Genomic DNA, 25,147 nt, shown 5'->3' on the forward strand with positions numbered 1-25,147 from the left:
GGGATAATACTACTCTGATTTCACAGTGAGTAACTTGTCATAGAAAGATTTCAAAACCAAATGTCCTCTAATGGTAGAGGATTTTTATTCCTAAAATGATTTACAATTAAATGCCCAAATTGCTTTAACTTTAATTAAGAATTAATGGCCTTGGCTTTAGTCACATTGTCATAGTTGACCCAAAAATTACAGTAGTGAGAAGACCCAATGTTCCCAAAGATGTAAAGGAATTTTCCTGAAAATTTCTTCACTCTGTATTGCAAATCCAGAGATGAGTATTCAGGTTGAGCTAATTATCTAAAGTTTATTGAAAATAAGAGTAATAGGGACAAGGGCCTTTTTTTTAAATGGTTATAATTTTATCCCTATCCTTCTTGGGTTTCTAGTGGCTTTTTGAAGTTTAATGGAGCCTATAAGCAATTCACATATCCTGGAATTAATCAACTGGGAGGATGCTGAGAATTTGAAAGAGATGTTAAAGTGATATGGGTGTCTTTCCCCAGTAGGGCTTAGCAAAATATCATAGGAGGACTACTGTGTTTCATCCTGCCAACACTGTGAGACACTATGAGATGAAGTAAAAGGAACTGAGTCACATTAACTTATTTAAGAATAAGATTCTGGGACGTTCAGGAGGGAGTGTAGATTCCTCTTGTAAACTAACTGAGAAAACTTTTTTTTTCTTTCCTGCATATGGGTTTATATTACTAATAATAAATGTAAAAATGCATTTAAAACTCTTTGGTGCTTTGGGAAGTCTCATTTGAAAAGATTGGGGTACTTTCTCAAAGTGGCAAGCACTCTATTTTCAGGAAGCAGATGCCAGCTATGGAGATGGACAACTATAGCAATACCAGTAGAATGGCAGGGCTTCCATGCCATGATATGAGTAGATGCTGGTTGAATTGAAATGGTAGAGTTACAACAGTTCCTAGACCATGATAAGAAACTGCAGGAGATAGAACTAAAAAGTGGGGAGTCATAGAAACATGATGTGAAGGTACAAACCTTAGCCATATCTTCATTGGTATGGTGAGTCCTGAAGATCATGAAGGATTCAAAGACATCCAGAGAAGAGGATTGCTAAATTTCCTAATTACCACAGCTTCCTGCTTGGGATAGAGGGAATCTATTTTGGACTATAAGTTAATAGTGCCTACATAAGTTCTTGGGGACCACTGTTCCCAACTCTTCATGACTTTATGGATCATAACATGCCAATACTGTCGATAGGGTTTCTTGACAGAGATACTGGAGTTGTCTGCCATTTTCTTCTTCTGTGTAAGAGGCAAATAGGGTTAAGTGACTTGTCCAGGATCCATGTCTCCTGCTTGATCCACTGCATTGCTTCTAACAGAAACGGAACAGAATATGCCTAGAGGAGAGCAAATAAATTAGCTCTGATTCTCATTCCCTTGGACCTTGAGGCCTAGGTTGGTATTGAACAATGTAGTCTGGATGCTCATTCACTGAGCAAGATAGAAGTAGGTGGTAAAACTCCCAACCATGTGGTGAACACTGCAGCACGTGGCCTTGAAGTTGCCTTCACCCTGAGTTACCTTATCAAACTGTTCCCATGTTTAAGATGTCCTAGAAATTGGAGTAGCAGAAGTAGGTGCATTTGGGAGATGGATTGCCACTGAAGGCAGAAAAGCCAGGATGATAATAAAAAGGCTGCACGATCACTGGAGCACAAAATGCAAACAGAAACTACCTGAAAAATACTATGGGCTTTGCAATAGGCATTTTTCTTCCTATGCAATCAGCTGCCATTGAATATATGGGCTTTCCAACAGGGTGACGCTGCAGATAAGCATTTGAGGTGCATACAAATAACCAGCTTTGTGTCACTGCTATGCATTATTGCCCAACATTCATATGCTACCCAGAACACTTTCATATTTGCAAAGAGCACTGTGTAGAATGTTTTTTATCACTTTTTCACAGGAAAAATCCACTGCAGATCATCATGCCCCCTTCTCTGCCCCCCACAAAAAGCAAACAACAAAAATTCTCAGCCTTTTGATGACTACCTATAGGATCAATCCAGGCTCCTAAGGACATTCAAGGTCTTCTACATTTCAACCCCTATCTATTTTTCCAGTATTATGCTCAACTATTTCTTTATATAAACCTTTTCCAAGTAAAGTGATTTCCTAATCTGCCTCAAACCTGCCTTAGGATGTGGGTTCAATTCCTTATTTTTGATGCAAACAACCTATGTCACTTCTCCTCCTTGCCATTTGAAGTCCCTACTAGCACTAGAATAATGATTTTTCTTCATCTTTAGAACCCATGTGGGGACTGAGGAGAGACCTATAAAAGTATACTCAGAGATAGATCAGTAATAATACTATATCCTGTGTACCCACCAGATAAGTCACTTGACAAAAGCTAACAAAAAGACAACAAATAATGTGTTTGGAATAAAATATATATATTAGTATAGAGATAAGAATATTACTGTGAAGAATGATATACTGGATTAAAAAAAATCCTAAAAATCAGAAAAACTAGGTTCAAATATCAATTCTAAAATATACTAGCTATATGACTCTGGACAAGTCATTTACTTCTGAGTGCTCCCATGCAAGTCTCTTAAGACCTTCAGTTACAAAATTGTGTTAATCTATTAGCTAGCTAGTCATTATTAAGCACTTAAAATATGTTAGGCACTATGTAAAATGTTGTTATTGAGTTTTTCAGTTGTATGGGACTCCCCATGACTCTATTTGACATGTTCTTGGCAAAGATACTGGAGGGTCCCTGACTGCAAGCATAGCACTTCACCCACTGTACTACCTAATTGCCTCTGTGGGAAAAAATGATAGGGACACAAATACACAAAAGCAAATAAGTCCTCCTCTTTAATGAGCTTATATTCTATTGAAAGAAGACAATAAAAGAAGGGAGGAAAAGGTGTATAGTTCATGGAATCCTAGTTTGAAGGAGGCTGAAAATAGAGAATCTTAGGTCTAGGAAAGACCATGTAAAAGCTGACCTATCAGGACTTAGTGGAGTTCCTAAGATGCAGTCCAAACCTCTAAAAAAGAAATGGTAGAGGATAAATGATGGATCAGAAGCCTCAAAGTTTAGTACAGGAATAGAAACCTCATACTGTACCATAAGGAATTTCCTCATCAAAAGCTATACTGATGAAATCACAGGTTTGGACAAAACAAAAAAATGTAGAATGTCATTGGGGATACATGGAACAGATCTACCATTTCAATACTGAAATCCCTACAATATTGGTTGAACTGGGCTACTCTTTAGGGAAAACCCATGCCAAGATTTCCTCCTATTCTCATTCTGCTTGGTTCAGAAGACAGAAGCTAGGCAGGTTCTACCAGTCTTCTATTTTATCCAAGAATTCTTCTACATAGCCCAGCAAATTGGGGAAGTAAAGAACATTGAAAAGGTAGGAGGTATCTAGTTGTAAAAGGCTTTAAGTGACAAACATGAGATTTTGAATTTGATCCATGAAGTAAAAGGAGTCACTAGAGTTTATTGACTTGCATTTTGGGAAAATCCTTTTGTTGGCTGAGTAGACGATGGATTAGAGTTGGGAAAGTTGTTGTGGAAGATCATATGTGGGGTGATTGGGCCTTCATTAGGTTCTGGTTGTGTGAATGCTAAGAATGTATATAGGAAATGTAAAGGCCGAAATGGCAAGACTTGACAAGTTAAATACAAGTGAGGAGTCTTGGATCATATCAATATTGTGAGACTGAATAAATGAAGTTCCCTTGGCAGTAATAGGAAAGTTATAAAGAGGTTTAGGGGGAAGAGATAAAGAATTTTGTTTGGAGTATCCAATGTCATGAAATTTGAGACTAGAGACCTCAGGAGAGATTTTAAGGCCGGATAAAGAGAATAGATAGGGGAGAGACAGACAGACAGAGACAGACAGAGAAATACAAAGAGAGAAGAGAGAGAGAGAGGGAGGCTAGGAAAGAGGGAGAGAGAAGAAAGAGAGGGAAAGGGAGAGGAAGAGCTTGGAGAGGGAGAATGATCTGAGAACCCTGGGAGCTGAATTTCAAATACCACATGAGATAATATAAAGGAAGTAGATGGTCCAAAGAGAGTCTTAGGGAACATTTTCAACTAGCAAGTATTAATTGGAACATAATTCAGCAAAAGACACAGAAAAGGAAAGATTCTGATAGGTAGGAAGATTATTAAGAGAAAATAGGATTATGAACAAACAAAGAGAAAGGAAGGTGCAACAAGAAATGATTAACAGTATTAACAATGGAAAAAATACATTTCATTTTGGCAATCAATAAATCATTAGAAACTTTAGAAAGAATAATTTTTATTGAAGAATGAGATCAGAAACCAGATTAAAGAGGGCTTAGAATTAAGTGAAAAAACAGACGTATCTAATATAGATGATTTTCTCAAAGAGTGCAGATGTAGAAGATATATAAGACAATAAAAGACAGTCAAATCAAATAAGAGTTTTTAAGAAAGAAAAAAAAAAAAAACCTGTGCTTGTTTGTAGCCAATAGGGAAAGGGGAAGGAATCAGAGAGAGAAAAGTCAGGGGGAGGGAGGGCAAGCAGAGACAGAGAAACAGAGAGACACAGAGAGACCAACAGAGACCCACAGAGATGAGGAGAAGGAGGGAGAAGGAAAGGTAGAGAAAGAGGGAGAAGGAAAGAGAGAAGGAAAGAGAGAGGGAAAGGGAAAGAGAGAAAGAGAGAGAAACCATTATAGTGAATGGCAAATTTCTAAACAAGAAAGGGGCAGGCTCAGAGGGTACATGAAAGGGCTCTTAGGTCTTAGAAAGGAAAAACAACAACTCTTCACTTTTCCAAGGCCACAAAGGTAGGTAGAAGCTACCGAGATATTTGATCCCTGCTCTCCTGATTTCATAATCTTGGGCTTTTCCTATAATACCATACTGCTATTTACTCATGTTTTGAGCCCCTTTATCTGATTATTTCATTTATGTTTTCTTCTCAACCAATACAGATAGACTTAATGCCTCTATTTTCTCAGAGGGAGGGAGTCACTTTTGAAAAGTAAATTAAATTCCTATGGTCAGATAGCACAGATCTGATGGGTAAGATATAAAAGACAGTCATAATAACTGGGTAAATTCATAATAACTGGGTAAGTTAATACTGATGAATGTGCATTTTTATGAGAAAGATTTGAGTAATGCAAATCCAAGTCTAAAATCACAAAATTTTAGTGTTCACTTTCTCTGTAGTGTATGTTAAAGTACAATAGAATTATAAGTTATTTTTCTTAAAATCTAGAGGTAGTTAGGAATAGTAGAAAGTGAAGTCTGAGACAGTTATGAAACCTGGGTTCTAATCCCAATCCTGCTTCTTCATAGGCTTATGATGTTAGGCTGATCACTCCCCAATTCTTAGCCTCAAGTTCTTTAGCTGGAAATAATCTGTTTGGAGCATATGTTCTCTATGATCCCATCTTTGTCTCTTCTTTATAAGATGGTATGCCCTTCTCATCCACCCAAATAAATTTGTTTTAATTTCTGCTTTATTCACAAAGTTTATCATAAACACAAAGTTGAGCAGAAGATGCTTGTGCTGAATTATTATTTGCAACTCTGCTATTTAATATCTGTGCAATTTTAGAATTAGAAGCAACCTTAGAGGGAAAGCTATGGCGAATCTGGACAACATACTAAAAAGCAGAGATATCAGCTTCCTGACAAAGATACATATAGTCAAAGCTATGATCTCTTTAGTAGCAATATAAGGCTGTGGGAGTTGGACTATAAGAAAAGCTGAGTGCCACAGAATCAATACTTTTAAACTGTGATGCTGGAGAAGACTTTTGAGAGTTCCTTGGATATTCACTGGAAGATCAAATATTGAAGCTGAAGCTTAAATATTCTGCCCCCCCTAATAATAAGATGGGACTCATTGGAAAAGTCCCTGATAGGGGGAAAGATTAAAGGCAAAAGGAAAAGGGGAAGGCAGAAGATGAGCTGGAAAGATAGTGTCATGGAAGCAATGAAGAAGAGCTTGGACAGATTTGAGACCAGTAAAAGATGCAAGAGGCTATGAGGTCCATAGGATCATGAAGAATTGAACATGAATGATTGAACAATATAGAATACTAGAACTGGAGTTCAAATCTAACTTTAGACATTAACTGTACCATTATGTCACTTTACATTTTTTCTTTTCTGTAAAATGGGAATAATATCTACCACCCAGAATTGCCAGTGATGATAAAATGAGATACTATTTTTAAAGTTCTTTGCAGACTTTAAAGCACTATGTAAATGCTAGCTATTATTAGATCATATACATACCTTTGGGTTTCAGTTTCCTCATCCTTAAAATTAGGGGTTAGGGGTAGGACTAGACCTTTAGGCTCTCTCCCAGCTTCAAATCTATTAGCCTATGACAGTAATGATAATGATAATAGCAGGCATCTATGTAGCATTTTAATATTTGCAAAATAATTTTATAGAGGTTAATGCATTTGATACCCACAATAACCCTGGGAGATAGACACTATTATTATCCCTATTTTAAAGATGAAGAAACTAGAGCATGGGACTTTCAGGATCATACAGCTAGTAAGTATCTGAGACAGGAATCAACTTCTAATTTTCTCACCACTTTTCTGTCAACCTCTTTTATCTCTGACATCTGAAATATGGCTAGTTGGCCCAGAAGCCTCATGCTTAATCCACTAGTCAGAAACTCCAGTAAAAATGTGTGTGCGTGTGTGTGTGTGTTGTATATGGGAGCAGCAGACATTATTGTAATGTACAAAAAAAAAAGGGGGGATATTGGGTAATTAGATGCCACTTTTATAGAATTATTTTTCAAACCCAAACCATGCTTTGGGAGCAAAATGTATTTCGGAAGATGTCACAGCTCTGATTTTCCCTCGCTGCAGAGATATGTCTGGGGCTTTTTTTCCCACAGAGTGAATGCATGGCTGGGCTGCAGGCTGGGATAGATGTCTTTAGACCTGGTAGAACTTTAGCACCACAGGCTGTTCTCTCACTTAGCAGGCCCCTGCCTTTTCTTCCTTGCTATCTATCTAGCTACAATCACTAACATGCCTCAGCTCTCGCTTATTCCTGATGCTGACAGATAAGTCCCCCAACAATATTTTTTATAGCCTCCATGAAAGTGAAGGAAAGGATCTGAGCCAAACTGGAAGAAAAATGGGCTGCTTCAAACCTGTCCTATGTTTCTACGAGCTGATAAGCTGACAGTCAAGAATGGAGAGTCAAAAATCAGCAAATTTTGATATTTCATGGTGTATTTGGGCTTTATAAATGTCTTCTCATCCCTTTGTCCTTGATGTTTCATTACGTCGCCGATCAGTTCTGACAGCCTAAACAGAACTCGATCCGGACAGTTTATTCTTTAAATGAATGATCCTTAGATCCTCTGACACTCTTTTTCTACTCTTCCTGAAATGTGTTTCAACATCTGGTGGAACCAGTTGTAGCTGCCAGAACTTTTTTAATTCAATAATAAAAACAGGTGCCAGAGAAGTAAATCTGCTACTGTTAATTTTCAATTCCCCGGCTCTCAGTTTCTGCCTCCCTAAATTATTTGGAAATGAATGGCAACTCAACTCAGAGGATTAGAAGGAAGAGAATAAACACTCACAATTTAATACCCTGAGAGCGACTTAAAAATACAACAACAAACCAACATATTTCTTTAAATGAAGTCAATTCACTAAAATGCTGGTGTAGAGTAAGCCAGATTGGTCAAAGGTAGGGAATGTTTTTTATTTGTTTTTTTTTTTTTACTCCTCCCACAAGAATATATCAATTGAGGACCAACATTTTAATTTATTTTTATCCCATTTAGAAAATGTAAGGCCTCCAAGTAACTTGTTAACTTAAGAAACTGGAATGTAAAACTTCATTCAATTGAGTTCAACAAATACGATTTTTTTAAAATCAGACCTTAATTCTATTTATAGTTGGGGAAGAGATGGGGAGAGAGGAAAAAGGAACAGAGAGTGATAAAGAGAAAATGGGAGAAAGGCACATACAAAAGAAACAAAAGGGGGAAAGAATAAAGATAGAAAAAGAGGCAGGAAGAAAAGAGATAGAAAAAGAAAAAACATAGGAATGAATATCAATAATTTTGAAGTAAATGTCACTTGGAGACCACATCCTGCTGTTTGCCTGAACTTTGGCCTTCAGAATGCAGCAAATTATTATATTTTCCCATAAACTCTTTATTAATTAGTTCAATGTTGTTTATAGCATCTCCTTAAACTGTTCTAATTATTAAACTTCTAGAAACTTCCTTCTGGACTCAACAAAATATATTTGCAAATATTTATTAGGCTCTTACTATGTGCTAGCCATTAAAATAATAGTCTCTGTTCTAAGAAGGTTACAATCTAGACAGTGACATATATTATATGTACAAAGAACATTTTCAGCTGGAAAATTGTGAAAGGCTTAGTGGAGAATATAGTATGTTATCTGAGCCCTGAGAAAATATAAGAAATCTGAAAGGAAGAGATGACAAGGTTGTATATTTCTTCATCTATAAAAATATAACAAGGTACGAAATGGATTGTCAGGTAGACAGGCAATGTTGGTCCAGCTTGGTTGGAACATGACATGAACAAATGATAGAACAAGAAAAGTAAAAAAGGGAGAACGAGAAAATGGAGAATGGAACTTTAAAGGTAAATTGAAGCCAGATTGTAGAGTATTAAGTTTAATGGTTGAAGGAATTGAAAAGTTTTTGAGAAGTGACATGCTTGGTCCAGCGCTTCAGGAAGATGGTCTTGGTGGCTGAGTGAAAGTTAAATTGTAATGGAGGAAGGGATTGTAGTCATCAAAGTGGATGAGAAATGAGTGACTATGGCACAATACTCTGTACAAAACATGTACTTAAAATATGTGTATTGTATTTTTACTTGAATTTTATACAATAGTACTTTCTTAAGGTATTGATTGGAGAGTATAGTTAAAATACAAGAGCTTTACGAGAAGTAACAAATTAAATAATTTAATTAATAGTTTAACATAAACTAAATCTCCTGCCAAATAATAGGATTCGGGACAAATAAGTTTTGATGGGGGGCAAGAAGTTAGGAAACTCATGCAAAATAGAGTAATTCCTATAGGTCAGGTTCCAGGTGGAACATGAGATCCTAGATAGCCATGAGACAATATAAGAGCATTCGATACTTGGAGAAGAAATGAAAATAATGCTGCAAATTTAGCTCTTTAGAAAGATACTAAAAGACTTACCTAGATGGAGAATAAGTTCAGACTAGTCAAAAAGGGAATTAATTATATTTGTGAGTTTTCTCTAATTTAAACACTTTCTGAATAGTATAAACACTATTAAATATGTATGCCTAATTACATTGATAAAGTTATATTAGAATAATCCTTTAACTTATCCTTTTTCAGTTGTCCACACCTTGGAAAGTCTGGCACAGTGTATATTGTAGCTTACCTGAATTCTAGGAATATTATCCATGGGCTTTTGTTTTATTATCATTTCCAAATTGGAAATAGCAATTGTTTATCAAAGTTCTATCATATGAATCATAAAGCTAAAACTGCTAAGTACCCAAGAGGCTCCCTTGTCCAACCTCTTCATTTTAAGGATGAGGTACCTAGATGGTACCAAGGTTAGAGAGCTAAAAACATCTGAATTCAAATCCTGCTTCAGATACTTGCAAGCTAAGTGACCCTGAAGAAATCACTTAACTTTTCTTAATTTCAGTTTCTTTACCTATAAAAGAAAGATAATAATAGTATCTAGATCACAAGATTGTTGTGAAGATCAAGTGAAATAATATATATATATATGCAAAAATTTAAAGTGCTATATAAAATGCTGGCCACCATTATTATTAAAAAGAATGGAGGTTCCCAATTGATAAATGGTCAAAGGATATGAACAGACAATTCTCAGAGGAAGAAATTGAAACTATATCCACTCACATGAAAGAGTGTTCCAAATCACTACTGATCAGAGAAATGCAAATTAAGACCACTCTGAGATACCACTACACACCTGTCAGATTGGCTAAGATGACAGGAACAAATAATGACAAATGTTGGAGGGGATGTGGGGAAATTGGGACACTAATACATTGCTGGTGGAGTTGTGAAAGAATCCAGCCATTCTGGAGAGCAATCTGGAATTATGCCCAAAAAGTTATCAAACTGTGCATACCCTTTGACCCAGCAGCGCTACTACTGGGATTATATCCCAAAGAAATACTAAAGAGCGGAAAGAGACATATATGTGCCAGAATGTTTGTGGCAGCTCTTTTTGTTGTAGCTAGAAACTGGAAGATGAATGGATGTCCATCAGTTGGAGAATGGTTGGGTAAATTGTGGTATATGAAGGTTATGGAATATTATTGCTCGGTAAGAAATGACCAGCAGGAGGAATATAGAGAGGCCTGGAGAGACTTAAATCAACTGATGCTGAGTGAAATGAGCAGAACCAGAAGATCACTGTACACTTCAACAACAATACTGTATGGGGATGTATTCTGATGGAAGTGGAAATCTTCAACATAAAGAAGATCCAACTCACTTCCAGTTGATCAATGATGGACAGGGGTAGCTGCACCCAGAGAAGAAACACTGGGAGGGGAATGAAAATTGTTAGCACTAATATCTGTCTGCCCAGGTTGCATGTACCTTAGGATTCTAATGTTTATTGTGCAACAAGAAAATGATATTCGCACACATGTATTGTACCTAGACTATATTGTAACACATGTAAAATGTATGGTATTGCCTGTCGTCGGGGGGAGGGAATAGAGGGAGGGGGGGTAATTTGGAAAAATGAATACAAGGGATAATATTATAAAATATATATATATATATATATATAATAAAAAAAAAAAAAAAAAAAGAATGGAGGTTCAAAGAGAGGAAAGAATTTAGCCCAGGTCATATAGGAGGTAAATAACAGAAGCAAGATTCAAATCTAGGTCCCAATTCTTATTCTCTCCCTGGTTGTTAAATTTTTCATGCTACACCAAGTAAAATAATTTTCTCCCAGAAAGAACCACCTATATCAAGTGCTTTATATCCAGAGAGAAAGGAACCCTAGCTCCCTAGGGACAGAGGAACTCTGTCCTAATGGAAATGGGCTCCTATTGGATGAATTGATTCAGGAAACTAAAAATCCTCCTGAATGACATATTTCTACTCTGAGGTGTATTTTCTCTTAATTCAAATGTTTTTCTAAAGGAGATTAAGAAACCAACAATAAAAGAGAGAGCTATTTCAGAAATGGCTATCCCTGGAGAGACTCCTTGCTAACGAAGAATCTGAGTGGCTTAGAGGCCTTCCCTGTGATGGGCCGTCTGGGCAAATCAGGCATGCACTCTGACACATCCTACATTGCCCATTTATCACCGTCGTCTATGATTTATTTACTTCTTATTCTCTGGAAGTCAGCAAGCTGCCTTTGGGATAACATGCCTGTTCTGTTTGTTGGGCTATAAATTAATATATTCACTTTGCTTAAAACTCACTCTGTTTGTGGTTGCCATCTTAAAAAAACAACAAAAAAAAAAAAAAAAAAACAACAACAACTAAAATTGTCTCTCGGTACCCTTCTTGGAATTAGACACTTCATAGGTGGTTCACAACAGCTCTCAGGCTGATTACACCTGCAGTCAGCAGGTCTGTTTGAGGTATACAATAGAGGTAAAATATACTCTGTTGAAAAAACAGAGGTGATGTTCTGCAGCATGGTGGATTGGCTGCCCCCCATAATTTAACTTCCACTTGGCTAATGCACTTTCATTGCAGCATTCAGGAGAGAAAATGCCTTCCTCCTCCATAGTCCCTGGCCCTGAGACAGGCTGCCTTCTGCAGCTCTCACACCTCAGCCCTGATAAGAAATAGCATGGTATTGAGACTAGAGCTCCTTGACTTGGAAGCAGGGAGACTTGATTTCAAATCCTGCTTCTGATGATGTGTACCACCTGTGTGACCATCAACAAATCACTCATTCCTCCTCTCTGAGACTAAGTTTCCTCTTTATCTATAAAATGAGAGTAATGGTACCTATAATATCTACTTCATAGAATGAGACTCTGAAGAGACAATATATGCAAAGCAACCTTTTTTTTTAAATTGCTGAGACAATTGGGATAGGTAATTGTGTCTGAGGTTATATTTGAACTCAAATCCTCCTGACTTCAGGGCTGGTACTCAATCCACTGTGCCATGTAGCTAACTCAACAAAGAAACTTTCATACTTGAAAATGATTGTAGAGACATCACTTTCTTTACCCCTGAAGGGACTGATGCAAAGAATAGAGTAGTTCCTATCTGCCTTGGATACCTTGCCCACTTGGTGATATTTTTCCCCTGACAAACTGAAATCAAAGGATTACAAAAATATCATTAGGTTCTCTCAAGATTCTAACCTCCTTCTGTGTTTGAGCTGGCTTTAGTAATTGCTTAAAGGAATGTCTGAAAATGTCTATTATAAATTCTTATCTTAGATCATGAGCTTGTGGTGGCAGGTACTATGTTTTGTTAAATCTTGGGGCTTCTCCCATCATTCACAATAGTGTTCTGAAAACACTAGGTGCTTAATAAATGCTTTTAGAAATTGAAGGGTACATATCATTTATAGGAAAAGACCAGCACACTTAAAAATAACATCTTTTTTAGTAGAAAAAGCACTGGGTATGAACTAGAAAACCTGGATTTGAAATCTAATTCTGTTATTTGAAGATTGTGAGTTCCTTAAAGGCAGAAACAGTCTTTTGCTTCTTTTTGTTTCCAGTGCTTAGTATAATGTCTGGAACATATCAGGTGCTTAATAAATATTTATTGAACTTAATGTGCAACAAGAAAATGGTATTTACACACATATATTGTATCTGGGTTATATTGTAACATATGTAAAATGTATGGGATTGCCTGTCATTGGGAGGAGGGAGTGGAGGGAGGGCGGGGGATAATTTGGAAAAATGAATACAAGGGATAATATTATTTTAAAAAATTACTCATGCATATATACTGTGGAAAAAAATTCTAAATAAAATAAAATAAATTTTAAAAAAATAAATATTTATTGAATTTCTCAAAATCAACTGAAGTTATCCTGGTGAAGTCACTTTTCTGGGTCTCAACTCAATGATTTCTATAATCCTTCTTAGCTCTGGAATGGAATTGCATCATGAGATCAAAGGTCTAGAGTAGGAAATAATTGCAGAGGTCAACTAATTCAACCCCATTATCTATTTGAAGAAGAAACCAAAATTTAAAGTGGTTAATTGACTTCATTTAGATCACTCCTCAAAAAAAACATCAGAGCTAGGATTTGAAACCAGGTTTTCTAATTGTAATCATCATGCTTTTCAGTGTATCATGGTAGGCCATGTCCCATTACTTGTTTCTTCCTTAAAAAGGAATGTGTCTAATCTTGAGCTTTAGGTCCATTGGGACCATTGAGCGGCTTAAAGAGGAAGTAGCTATTACATTTTTAATAAATTTTAATCAGCCTATTAAAAGGCAAAATGTTATAGGGGAAAGACTGTCATATTTAGAGAACGTACTTCTTCCATTTTTTACCTGCTGGGCAAGTTGCTTAGCTCTCTGAGTTTTAGTTCCTTTGACTCTAAAATCTTAAGACTTAAGAGCTAAATTATACAACCTTAGAGAAACATTCCATTTATAATCCTAACATTCCTATTTCCATAAACAAATATGTCAGGGGTTGTTACCTAATATCAGCTACTGTTTTCTTTTTCTTTTCAGTTCCAAATTCTTTCTATTTTCTCCACTCCTTTACCCTTCCATTGAAAAGGAAAGAAATATAATAGCCACTATATATATGAAGTCATGCAAAACATATTTCCACATTAGCTATATTGTGGGGGCAGGGGAATAAGAAAAAGTAAAGAAAAAAGTATCTCAACCTTTTTATTTATTTATTAGTTTTCTCTCTCTGGAGGTAGATGACATTTTTCATCATCAGTCCTTTGGAGTTGTGGTGATCAGAGTAGCTAAGGCTTTCATGATTGATAATCAACACTATTGCTATTACTGTGTACAATGTGGTCTTCATTCTTTTCACTTCACTTTGAATCAGCTCATATAAGTCTTCCCAGATTTTTCTGAAACTATCCCATTCGTCATTTCTTACAAAATAGTGTTCTATCACAATCACACACAACAATTTGTTCAGCCATTTCCCAATTGACTGGCAGTCCCTCAGTTTCCAATTCTTTAACCCTACAAAAAGAGTTGTTATAAATATTTTTGTTCATGTAGGTCCTTTTCATTTTCATTTAATCACTTTGAGATATAGAAAAGTACTGGTAAGTACTTTTGTAAACCTTTGGACTGTTTCAAATTGTTAAGATGCCCTTTTGTTTTTCTTCTTTATTTTCACTTGACTTTGCTTATTCTATATTCAGCTGCCTACTAGATTTCATCAATCTTGCCTTGCATAATGATAATTAGCAATTATGGCATCTGAGGAAAATGGACAGGAAATATATCAGAAAAAAATAAAAAGCTTTTAAGTGAAAATTCATTTAGATGTAGGGGCAGAGTTCTTAGACCATATGACAACATGGTGCTGAGTGGGAAAAACATCTCAAAAATAGGACTGGGGCCAACATGGGTAGGTGTTAATTTAGTGAAGAATTCTCCCAGGGTCTGGTTACCAGTGTAAAGAAGCTCTCAGTCTAATATGGTAGTTTTCTAGTTTAATGAATTATTCTTGTGTAACAACCTTGTGTAACATTTACCATTCCATCCCTACTTGTATATGGGAAGGGTAATATGTATCCACCTAAGTTTTTTTGAGGTTTGACTCATCATAGGGAAAAATAAAGAAGAGAAAAGAAGGAACAAAAGAGAGGGGAACTATCTAATATCTCTTTTTCTTCTGGGACAGGGCAGCTGAGTAAGGGCAATAACTATTAAGATACCTTTTTGCCTCTCAAGAGGAAAAATGAAAACATGACAACTTGCTATATGACTGAAGTTCTGATCTAAAGTAGTTGTCTCATGGGAAATATGGAGGAACAGAACCATACTTATTCTTTGCCTTTGCCTTTGCCCCTTTCAGCTGAGCATGACTGATACCCTTTTCTAAGACTTCCCTTATTTGGCTGTAAACCTAGTTATACTTCCCATAAACATTTGTGGTTGATCCAGACATGTAATTTCCAAGTCATTTAACCCTCAATTTAGATTTCCTCATAGATAAAACAAGAGGTTGACTTAGATGGTTTCTAGACCCATCCTAGTTCTAAATCTATGATTTTAGGTTTTAAATCAATCTGTCCTGGAGCTCCAACCCAGGACAGGACTGACTCCTAAATACATAAGTCATTAGTCAGGCTAAATATTTCCAACCCAGACACATTCTCCTCACCAATTCAAAAATAAGAAAAGAGAAATCCAACTAAATAAATAAATGAATAATAAACAAACAAAACCATGCAAAATAATTTGGGCAAAATATATTTTTCTGGTTAAGAACTGCTTTTCTTTAAATATTGATCCTCCCGACTCTTGACTTTTTATAGTAAGAATTTAAATTTGACATAAAAATGCACTTTAGAAAAGGGAATTGTTTGATTTTCTTTTTCATTTGATTTTATATTTTGGCCAGTCCATGGCACATTGTATCCTTTCCTAATAGGCCCAGTGTCCTCCTTTGAGGATTGCTGTGGTGCCCCATACTCTCTGAGCTTCTTTGTCCTCATGAGTAAAATGAGGAAAACTTAGAAAATCTCGATGTCTTCTAGCCCTTTGATTCTCTGTTTCTAAGAGATGATCTGATGTGACCCTTTCCTCCCATTGAGATTCTCTAAGTCAATTTGGGTTTTTTAAGTGAGGTTTTTTTCATATTGATCAATCAAGACAAATGCTCAGGACCAAAAGATGGATTGATTCCACAAGCAGATAATAAGTTTGGAGTTTTTCTGATGTATTTTTTACTTTGATATTTTTTAATTTAAGAAAGTTCTGGAAACATACTGCAATTTTTGAAATTTGAAAACTAAAGCTTTTTTCAATATATCAAAAAACCCTGCATTCCAAAATGGTCCTTGGCATTTTCCCAAGTAATTATAATAAATCATCAGTGGTATAATTCTCAAATACTGAAGGACTAATTAATAATAGCTCACATTTATGTAGCACTTTACGGTTACAAGGAACATTATATCCATTATCTCATTGTCCTAAAAACTCTGTGAAGTTGGCAAAGAAAGTACTGTTATCCCCAGATAACAGATGAAGAAACTAAGGTTCTAAGAAAATGATTTGCCCAGGATATGTGTGGGAAACCCACAGAATGGTGCTTTCTTCATGAAGACAAACATATTTGCTTTTTTAAAATCATATAATTGCATAATGAGTACAATGTGTAGGATAAAATGAGACCTTAATTAGGAATGAGGATTCCTGGTTCTCATCTCCACCACAAATTAGGTATAAGATCTTATTCTTCCAATCAGAGTGTAAACTCTTTTTGTTTTTATATCACCAGAAATTAATACAATGCTTTGTATACTGTAGTTACCAAATCAGTCAGCTAATGAATATTTATTAAGTGTTCAATATATGCTTGGAACAGTATTAAATGATGGGAATACAAAAAAAAAAAAAAAAAGAAAGACAGTCCCTACCCCTAAAAGACTTTACAACCTAATGAGGGATTACAAACAAAAGAAAGTAGAAAAGGCAGGGAGGGAGCAAGGGGAATCTTTCTGGGAGGATGAAGTTAACCAAACAAGAAAGATACTGATGGAAAATGAAGATTTTGACTGGAAAGTTCTGAACCTTCTAGAAAGAAAGACGTGAGGAGGAATTGTTTGCTCTGGTCTCCAGTCTTCAAACCAGAGGGAAGAGACAAAAATTCTAAGAAGGGTGTTCAGTATCAAAACTGAGTCAGTCTACAGGATGATGAGATTTTAGCTGATGAGTTTATCTTGGAAAAGGCAAAACTAGCTAATGTAAAATCATATTGAATTGATTTAGGAAAGTCATTCTCCCTCTCTGGGCCTCAGTTCCACCATCTGTGAAAGGACAGGGTTAAACAAGATGAATTCTAAGTTCCTTTCTCACCTTAACATTTTATAAACCTATGATTTTTATATATCATACTTTTTAAAATAGTCTGGTTCTTAGAAACCATTATGAGTTATTTCTTTCTTATCCCTTTGATTTCTTTGTTATGTGACCTATAATCCATATCAGCTATCTATTTGGCGCTTACATTGGAATGTCATGTGTACTTTGGACCAAACCAATATCCAGTTTTCCAAGCAATTTTTATAAAATCCTGAGTCCTTATCCCAGTAACTTGAGTCTTTGCTTTGTTTAATACTAGACTACTAGAGACATTTTAAGAATTTTGTATATTCTGTACTTAATCCATTGATTGAATTCTTTCCCTCCCTTCCCTGCCCCCAGCCTCATGGTTTTGGTAATTACTGCTTTGTAATATTGTTAAAGAAACATTTTTTAAATTAAAAAAAAAAAAGAAACAGTTTATTTCAAGGATTGAAAGGGTTGGCTTTATGCCAGCAGGCAAAACAATATTATGTATAGGTGAAGTAAATATAATGATATCTCATATTTACATAATGATTTAATGTTTGCAAAGATATTTATTCACAACTATATTAGCCAGATATTGTGAATGTGATGGACTCTGCTTTACAGATAGGGAAACTAGTCACACTTAAATCAAGTGACTAAACTGGGATTTGAATCCAGATATCTTTCAAGTTTACTCCTTATTCCAATAAATCAAAGATTGTTGGGTTATTTTGTGAAATAGATTATATTGGTAGACAGATAAAGTTTATGGATCCTTTCTCAAAACAATGTTTTTAAATAATTGGATAATTAAAATTTTTAAAATAATTACATTTTAGTCAGTGAAAATAAAAATCTATTTCTTTCTCCATTCAAGTTCATGAACCCCCTGAAATCTACTTTTGAACCCTTTTAAGGGCTATAGACCCAAGTTAAGAACTACTGCTCTGTATGAGTTGAGACTAAAAAGGACTTTCTTTCCCTCCAACCCTCTCACTCATTTTAGGTTATGTTTTTGTCTGCTATTAAATATGAGCAATCTGAGTTTTCAGAAGGAAGCAACACAAATGATCTTGAATAAATAACTGCAGTGGACTTAATATAGATTGCATTCTGATATAAGCTATATAGAAACTGTATAGGCTGAAAATATCTCTTTGAAAGGAAAAGACAAACACATATACAAATATTTTTTATACCCTGAAAAACAGTCTTGATTATAAATAACACTCAGATTTTATGCAAACTAGATTTTTGTGGGGAATGTGTTGTTTATCTTTGGACCAATACAAAATGGATTATACTTTAATGCAAACTACTTTATTAGAATGCCTCTAATCTAACAGTTATTCAACATCATGCTCCTATTGGAATGGTTAACTTTGTCTTGAGTGATTTGGGCTTTAGCAGAAAATAAGGAGAGAATATGGGTAAATAAACTGTGTCGCTGTCTTTATGGGAGGAAAACACATTGAGAGACTCTAGAACTGCCAACAGATAGCAAAAAAAAAAATGAGAAAAATGAGAAAAGGGAAAAGTATTGTAAAGATGAATATTGATGCTGGAACAATACATAAGCTGGCTCTGAAAACCAGATCCATAATGTTGTCATTGCTACTATTAAGAATCATTAGCCTCTGTGAACTGATTGAGCCATTTTGAAGAGCAATTAGCAACTATGTCCAAAGGGTTATCAAACTGTGCCTAACCTTTGATCCAGCAGTGTTTCTACTGGGTCTTTATCCCAAAAAGATCTTAAAGGAGGGAAAGGGACCCACATGTGCAAAAATGTTTGTGGCAGCTTTTTTTTTGTAGTGGCAAGAAACTGGAAACTGAGTAGATGTCCATCAGTTGAAGGATGGCTAAATAAGTTATGGTACATGAATGTTATAGAAGGTTATTGTTCTGTAAGAAATGATCAGCAGGATGATTTCAGAGAAGCTGGGAGAGGCTTACATAAACTTATGCTAACTGAAGTGAGCAGAATCAGAAGATCATTGTACATGACAACAATAGGACTATATAGTGATCAGTTCTGATGGACATGGCTTTTCTCAACAATGTGATGATTTAGGCCAGTTTCAGTGATCTTATGATGAAGAGAGCCATTTGTATTCAGAAAGTGGACTATGGGAATTGAGTGTGGACCACAATATAGTATTTTCACTTTTTTATTGTTGTTGTTTGTTTGCATTTTGTTCTCTTTCTCATTTTTTCCCTTGTTGAGCTGATATTTCTTGTGTATCACAATAATTGTGGGAAAATGTACAGAAGAATTTCCTATCTTTAACACATATTGAATTACTTGCCATCTAGGTAAGTGATGGGGGAAAGAAAGGGGAAAAATTTGGAACACAAGGTTTTGCAAAGATGAATGTTGAAAATTATTCATGCATGTTTTGAAAACAAAATGCTTTAATAAAAAAAGTAAAATAAAAAGAATCAGTTGCCTCAGACTTCCCCAATTTCTGATTTTTTTTAGTATCTCATTTTTTTTTAAATTGTGGATTTTTATTCTACTAAAAAAAAGGTGACCAAGAAAATATTACTAAATATTTACTAATTTTTTTGTATTTACCATTTCTAAACTATTTTTGTGAGTACAATCTATATCTTTGATGATGTCTTGATTTGCACACAAATTGGAATTGCACAAAGTCATCCATCTCACTCTTTCTTCTTGAGTCATCCAAATCCAGTGGCAGAACAAAAATTAAAACAATTGGTGATGACCCAGGATACAGTAGATATTCTTGGAATCATCAAATTCTAAACAAGCTATGTCTTCCACAATGCCTACTTGAATCACCTCCATGCTTGGGAACAAATTGTTCTCATCTGCCCATTCTATCAGGGAAACTCTGCACATGCTTGGAGTGGACAACACCCTAATTTAAAAATGGGCTTAATATCTGCTGATTACTTTCAACCTCATTAGTTCATCTTTCAATATAGTTTTTTTTTGGATGTAGCATATGCTACAGCTTTTTGGAATCCTAGGTGAGAGGTCAATGGTCATTACCAAAGATGGATAAGCAGCCCTGAACAGGCCTTCATAACAGAACTTCTAGTCCTCCACGAACACTCCATATATCCTCTATGATGAAAATACAAGAAAAGAAAAGCTAGGATTGGCAGCAGAGTCAAGATGTCAGAGCAAAGTTAGGAACTTACCTGAGCTCTCCATCAAATACCTTTAAATAGTTACTCTAAACAAATACTAGAACAGAAGAATCCACAAAAAGACAAAGTGAACAAAATTTCCAGCCAAAGACAACTTAGAAAATTGGCAGGAAAAGTCTCTTGCACTAGAGTGAGAGAGGAGTGTGCTCCAGTGCAGGATATGCCAATGTAAATAAGGCCCCAGAAAACCAGGAGAAGTCTTTGGAGATGATAAGGGCATCAGACAACAGGTCAGAAAAAATTTGCAGGCATCCCTTTGCTGGCACCAGGAGCATTATTCTGTTGCATTAGCTACTTGGATCTATATTGCTTTCTTGCATCTTAGTCCTAGTATGAAGAAGAGCACTAGCAAGTGGAGCTTATGGGCCCAAAAGGGAACAAGGACCCCTGATCACAGAGTCATGTTTGAAAACAATGCTTGTGGCTACTCACAAACCAGTGTACAATATAAAAAAGTAGTAAACCTATCTCTCCTTAAATCATTCCACCTTGGAAGAGTCAAAAATTTCAGGTCCCCAGAATTACTTCTGAAAATAATTGCAAAAATAATTCTGAAGCTTGGGACAGTTCACTTGGGAAGCTGAGCCCCACTTTAGCATAGACGTAAGTCAGGAAATAAGCTAGAAAATGAGTAAACAAAACAGAAAAAAAAAATCTGACCATAGAAAGTTATTATGGTGACTAGGAAAATCAGAACATGCATGCTAAAGCAACAAAGTCAAAACTCCTGCATCCAAAGGCTCACAGAAAAATATGATTATCTCAGGCCATAGAAGAGCTCAAAAAGGATTTTAAAAATCAAGTAAGGGGAAGGAGAAAAAATGGGAAGAGAAATGAGGATGATGCAAGAAAATTATGAAAAAAAGAGTCAATAGCTTGGTAAAAGAGGCACAAAAAATATTGAAGAAATTGACACCTTTAAAAAAAAGAGTTGATCACATTCCAAAAAGAGGCACAAAAATTCAATGAAGAGAAAAATAGGTGAGAAGTAAATTGGTCAAATGGGAGGGGGGAAGCAAAAATTCTTAGAAAAGAAGAACTTAAAAAAAAAAGAATTGATCAAATGGATAAGGAAGTACAAAAGCTCACAGAAGAAAATACTTCCTTAAAAATTAGAACTAGGCAAATTGGAGCTAATATCTTTATGCGACATCAAGAAACAATCAAAGAAAATTCAAAATAATTTTTAAAAATAGCAGAAATTGTGAAATATCACATTGGAAAAACAACTGACTTGTAAAATAGATCCAGGATGAAAGAATCATCTAGATTCTAGACATCATCTTTCAAGAAATTATCAAAGAAAACTGCCCTAGTATCCTAAAACCATAATGTAAAATAGAAATTTAATCAATTTATCAATCACCTCCTGAGATTCCAAAATGAAAACTCCCAGCAATATTAAAGTCAAACTCCATACCTTGCAGATCAAACTAAAAAACTGAAAGCAGTCAAAAAGGAACAGTGCAAATATCATGGAATCACAATATATAGGAATTAGCAGTTTTTACATTAAAAGATCAGAAGTATAAGAATATGATGTTCTGGAGGGAAAAAAAGCTAAGTTACAACCAAGAATCACCTACCCAGCAAAAGTGAATATAATTCTTCAGCAGGAAAAATTGATTTTCAATGAAATGAAGGATTTTTAAGCATTGCTGATGAAAAGAACAGAGCTGAATAGAAAATTTATTTTTCTTGAATTTTTTTATTTGTGTTTTTTTTTCACAGAATGATTTACATGGAAATATGTTTCACATGACTATACATGTATAACCTTGGTCAAATTGCTCAAAAAAGGGAAGGAAAAGAGAGAATTTGGAACTCAAAATGAAGGGAAAAAAAACAAAACAAAAACAAACAAACAAAAAAAAGCAATGTTAAAATTATTTTACATGTAATTGAAAAAAATATTAAATTTTTAAAAAGAATAGTATTTTAAAGGATATACCACAGCATATCACATTTTCATAATTACACACCTGACTAAAAGGTAGAATGGATACAAACCCTACTCTGCTTAGAAAAAAATAGTCAATAAAGAATGAGTATCATCTAGTTCTTAACACAAGAGTTTGGAACATGATAAATACTTAATAAATGATTCTTGACTTGGCATTGTCTAGATTATGATATGCATTTAAAAATACAATCCATAGATTACATAAGCAGTGTCTTGGATAAATACTATAGGTAGAAAATAAAATAAAAATGTTACTTAAAATTAAGAAAAAAGAGAATGGGGCTGGATTCCATTTTGGAAATAACCCCAAACATTCCCCATAGACAAAGATGTATCTTAACAACATTTTTCTGATATGCAATATGGCAGTCATCAGCTGCAGCCTATTTGTTGCCACCATACGTCTCTTTTGCCTGACCCACACATTTAATGCTTTGGAGATGATTTTATTCCTTCCAGCACATTATCAGTTAACCCAATAGCAGAGCAAATAATAATAATAATAATAATAATAATAATAATAATAATAATAATAGATTTAAAAATATATAAACAAAGTTATATAGTATTTCAGTGATCCACTTATCTAGAGAGAACTAGGACTAAAAAATAAATTGTTCAAATGCTCCATGCATATTTACATAATGTTCAGAGATATAAGGGAAGACCCCTGCATATTGTATCAACTTTGGACTACCTTTAAAGATTTAACATGAAATCATGTGAAACATTTATAAAAGATGAGATGGTATGAATAGGTTGCAATCTGTACCACGGAGGAGTATTCACATTAGTATTTTTTTTTTGGATGGTTGAAAATTTTAATAACTAGGATAACATGAGTGTGTAAGCAAGTATCATGAGGCTTTTTTTTTTCAATTTACTTTAGAGTTGGTCTCTCTTTTCCTCAAATACAACAGTTTTTCTTTGACATTTTTTCCTCAAAGTATAAAAAAGTATGAAATATAAACAAGCTCTTGCATTGTACACTTTGGCGTGTACAATTCAAGCATTATAGAGCTGTCTACATACCATTAAATTCCATCAAATCTTGGATAATCCATTAATGTACAAAATATCTGGTCACAGAAAGAACTAAAACCCACTTCTTTTTGTTACACACAGATTCAAATATTATCTAAAGGAAAACACTTTTAATCATTTTGGCTTTCTTCTACATTCGTTTGTTGATACATTAATTAAAATATTCCTGTTGAATTATGTTTGGTCTTTTTCTTGTCAAGTCAGTTTGCTATCTTATTATCAGCCAGCCATCCAGACAAAACAGGTAAATCAGAAAGATGAGCTCTTCCCCACTTCCCTAACTGTTATAACTATGAAGTCAATTTTAAGACATAACCCCAAACACTGGGTTGTGGCGGCAAATACTAGGTCCAATTTCTTCATAATCCTTTTTGGTGTGGCATACTTGGTAGAACTCAGGTGTGGAAGCTAGCATTGATCCCCCAAACCATACTGCATATCGCTGCATGTGGTGTGTAATGACTTGCACATCAATAGGTTTAGGCTTCAGTCTACCACCACTTAATTCTTCACTTAGTTTCAGTCTTGCATCAACAGTTCTTTTCAAATCTCGTTGTAGTCGACGTCCAAAATCCCTGAACATGGTTGAACCCCCAGAGAGTACAATATTCTTGTAGAGAGGACGTCTGACATCAATGGGACAATTCTGTATTACCTCATCTACTACTTCTGAGATAGGCTGTGTGAAATCTGGATTAGCAAACTCTGGGTGAAAGAAGATTTCTGGACCCAGAAACCGTTCATAACCAACATCAATAGAAAATTCTTTTTTTGAGATTGCATTGATTCCAGTATACTGTTTAATCCATTTTGACCCATCTGTATCATACTTGTTAAATTCTTTGACTAAATCTGGGCAGACATAACTATAACGTTCCTTCACTGCCTTAGCTGTTTCCAGAGATTGTTCAGGAGGAATTCCTACTTCTCGTTCTCTCAATAACTGCTGAATAAAATATGTTATATCTCTCCCAGCAATTGGAATGTGCTTGATACAGCTGCCAATAACATACCCTTCAGCCACAGGAATGACATGAGTGACACCATCTCCACTGTCTATAACTGTACCAGTCAGAGTCCGCTCTCCTACCTGTCTTGATGTCCAAGATGCAGCCTAAGGCAAGGACAGCCTGTACAGCTATGTATAGGCCTGGTACATTAAAGGATTCAAACATAATTTCAGCCGTATATTCCCTGTTTTCTGGTGTATTTAGTGGAGGTTCAGTCAAAAGAAAATAATGATTTTCAGGTTCTGCGCGTAGGTATTTAAAGATCACTTGTTCCATAAATCTCTCCATCAAGTCCCAATCTTCAACTATACCATGACGGATTGGCCACTTTGTTGCATAAGTTGGCTTTTCTATTGCTTCATCCCCAATAAAGAAGTCTAGATCATCAACACCCTTCATCACCCTCCTTTGTGCTTGATCTCCTACTTTTGCAGACTCCTTGATAGCAATACATGAAGGGATGATAAACTGTGGTTCTGTATTTCCAGCATATCCAAGTTTTGTATACCCGGTGCCACAGTCCACCACACAGGCCGGCAGCCGTCCCGCCATCTTCCGCCTCCTCCTCCTCTCGCTGCAGCCGCCGCCGCCGTCGGGTCCGTGTTGGATGCGGGGAGGACGGGGGGCTGGCGGCGGGGGCTATCTAATCATCCACAGCCGAGCCGGCCTCGCGCTCCCCACATTAGTATTTTTAAAGCTGCCTTTTCTTACCAGCCCTTTATCTTCTTTATTGTCTCTTTTAAAATTATTTTTTGTCTCTATGTCTTTCTGTCTCTCTTTGACTTTCTATTTCTTTTTCTCTGTCGGTGTATGTGTGTGAGATTCTCTCTTACTCCCTGTTTCTCTCTGTCTTTGTGTCTCCCTTTGTCTATGACTCTACCCCCTCACATCAACTCTG

The 25,147-nt window shown here is 35.5% G+C and overlaps 1 pseudogene; it reads right to left on the reverse strand.

Moving 5' to 3' along the window:
- Window positions 1–23,115: 23,115 nt before the first annotated feature.
- Window positions 23,116–24,922, reverse strand: LOC141550148 (actin-related protein 3 pseudogene; annotated as a pseudogene).
- Window positions 24,923–25,147: the final 225 nt, after the last annotated feature.

The sequence above is a fragment of the Sminthopsis crassicaudata genome, chromosome 1 (assembly GCF_048593235.1).
Source record: "Sminthopsis crassicaudata isolate SCR6 chromosome 1, ASM4859323v1, whole genome shotgun sequence".
NCBI classification, from domain to species: domain Eukaryota; kingdom Metazoa; phylum Chordata; class Mammalia; order Dasyuromorphia; family Dasyuridae; genus Sminthopsis; species Sminthopsis crassicaudata.